At 43.1% G+C, this 2,420-nt stretch overlaps 1 pseudogene across 1 annotated transcript; it reads left to right on the top strand.

The window, feature by feature from the left end:
* The first annotated feature begins 326 nt into the window (after positions 1 to 326).
* LOC149575295 (mitogen-activated protein kinase kinase 9 pseudogene) lies at positions 327 to 1,738 on the top strand (annotated as a pseudogene). Its single transcript, XR_016360146.1, has one exon. The product of XR_016360146.1 is annotated as a mitogen-activated protein kinase kinase 9 pseudogene (transcript).
* Positions 1,739 to 2,420: the final 682 nt, after the last annotated feature.

Below are 2,420 nucleotides of genomic sequence, written 5' to 3'. Positions count from 1 at the left end.
TTCAATCAATGTTAATCAGGCAGCTGTTTTACGCATCACATCTGCACGTTGAAAATGCATTAAGACGCCACTACCTCTAAGTTTTTCCTTGGATTTTTCAATTATATCTCCTCAAAAGACGTCAACGGCCATCCAATTATATTTTTCAATTTTTTACTTGGATTTTTAATCTACGTCTCGCCCCACTTTACATGCCATGTCATCTTCAAGACAAGTTGCACGCCTTCACTGCCACGTCATCGGCTACTTCCTTTGCCCCCTCCACTTTCCCTTGTCTACGGTCCCCTGCTTCCCCTGCCTCTCATCTTTATAAGAGCGTCCCCCACCCCCCATATTTCTCTCGTCAGCACCCAATTTCAGCCTGTTTTCTCCATCTCTGATAGAAGAGAAGAATCATTAGAGACTGCGATGCCTTCAAAGAAAATGCTTGGATTGAAGCTTCCAATCCCCGCGCAACACCCAAAACCCCCTCTTCCCCTTCCCCTGCCTCTCCCTCTGCCGAAGCCGCCACAGGCACTTTCAGCGCCACAGAGCGTAGAGAAGCTCTCTGATTTGGAAAGAGTGGGAAAGCTCGGACATGGCAGCGGAGGCATTGTTTACAAAGTCTTCCACCCCAAATCCTCCGCTCATTATGCCCTCAAAGTCATCCGCCTGGACGGCCATGATTCTTCCCTCACCTCCCACATGATAACCAGAGAGATGGACATCCTCAGGAAAATCGATTCTCCCTCTGTTGTGAAATGCGAGGCTGTGTTCCACGAGGGGGGAAACATGAATTTTGTGCTGGAATACATGGACGGTGGATCCCTCGCAGAGCTGTTGAAGCAGAGGACTCGGATCACCGAGTCCTGTCTCGCAAAGGTCGCAAGGCAAGTGTTGGAGGGATTGAAGTATCTTCACAGCCACAGGATTGTTCACAGAGACATCAAGCCCGCAAATCTCTTGATCAGCAAGAATTACCAGCGAATCAAAATTGCAGATTTTGGTGTGAGTAGGATTGTATCACACGCCATAGATTCCTGCTGCAATTCCTACGTGGGGACTTGTGCTTACATGAGTCCAGAGAGATTCGATCCGCAGAGCTATGGGGGGAAATACAATGGGTATGCAGGGGATATCTGGAGTTTGGGCTTGACATTGCTGGAATGTTATGTGGGTCATTTCCCCTTTGTAGCTGCCGGAGAACAAGCGGATTGGCCCGCACTGATGTGTGCCATTTGTTTTGGAGATCCGCCCTCTGCCCCTGCGAGTGCATCTGCGGAGTTCCAGAGTTTCATCAGATGTTGTCTTGAGAAAGACGCAGGAAAGAGGTGGACTGCTTCACAGCTTCTGAAGCATCCATTCGTCAACAGAAGTACTTCGCAGTTACAACAGCCCTGCAATGTGAAAGTCCCCTTCCAGTCCCTCAAGATCTCACAGAATGTGTGATTTCTGTGTGGATTTCAGGGGAAATAGATTGATTAAGCTCTAAACCACCACTGCATTCCTTCTCTTGAACGGGGTAAAGCTCAAAAGAGGTGAAATTTTGTATGTTCAGCAGTTGAGTAGAGAGGCAAAACAGTTGAAGCCATCCTGCACGTTCACGATCTTGCGGATAGTTAGGGTTTCCAATCATCATGGAATTCGGGGGCCCGAAATTTGCAGTCAAGAGTCACGACCGCCGGTCAAGTCAATATTGTACAATTCATTGTTATTTTTTAAATGTGAATATATGTATATTTTAGAGATTAATACACAACTTTGTGATAATGATGGAAAACAAATGTTAAATGGATGGCCGCATTATATCATGCAGTCAGGAACGAGCTTATCCTAAATCTTGGTTATTATAATAGAATTAGTATCGATTGACGTCAGCTGTGACGATTTATCAACGATTTAACACATAAATAATACGTCATTTTTGTATTGTATACAAATTAAGAAATATGGAGAGAAATTTAACATTAGCCGAGTAGGTAGGGCAACGGCTAAATCCTAAACTAGACCGTAAGTGTTACAATTGTTTTTTTTCTTTTCAAAAATCCATGTCTATCCTTGTTAACATTTACATTTTAGTTAGGTTTTAGCCAATACCGTGTAGGTAGTGTCTTGGATCGTTCATCTTTCATCTTTCATATGATCCTACATACCACGCCTAACTTTAAGCCACGAGAGGGAAAACTTAGAGTGACAACAACACGTTTAAGAATGATTAATGATTAGTTCTCTATCTAGCTAATAATGTTTGCAAAGTTCAATAGGTTTTGTCTTCTGCAAGCAGAGGGAATGCAACACTCTCATAATAGCACAATCAATATAACATATTATGTTATTATATGATAGATTATGGCTAGAAAGGATACATTAATTTCTATGCTCATATATAAAATATGACCATTAACAGGTCTCTTCTATTTGTTATTACCTATATGCGGGAT

This window comes from Cupressus sempervirens, chromosome 2 (assembly GCF_028749045.1).
Source record: "Cupressus sempervirens isolate cs-2001-9-10 chromosome 2, ASM2874904v1, whole genome shotgun sequence".
Taxonomy (NCBI): domain Eukaryota; kingdom Viridiplantae; phylum Streptophyta; class Pinopsida; order Cupressales; family Cupressaceae; genus Cupressus; species Cupressus sempervirens.
The sequence above is the reverse complement of the archived record's forward strand: the minus strand, read 5'-3'. Positions and strand labels throughout refer to the sequence as shown.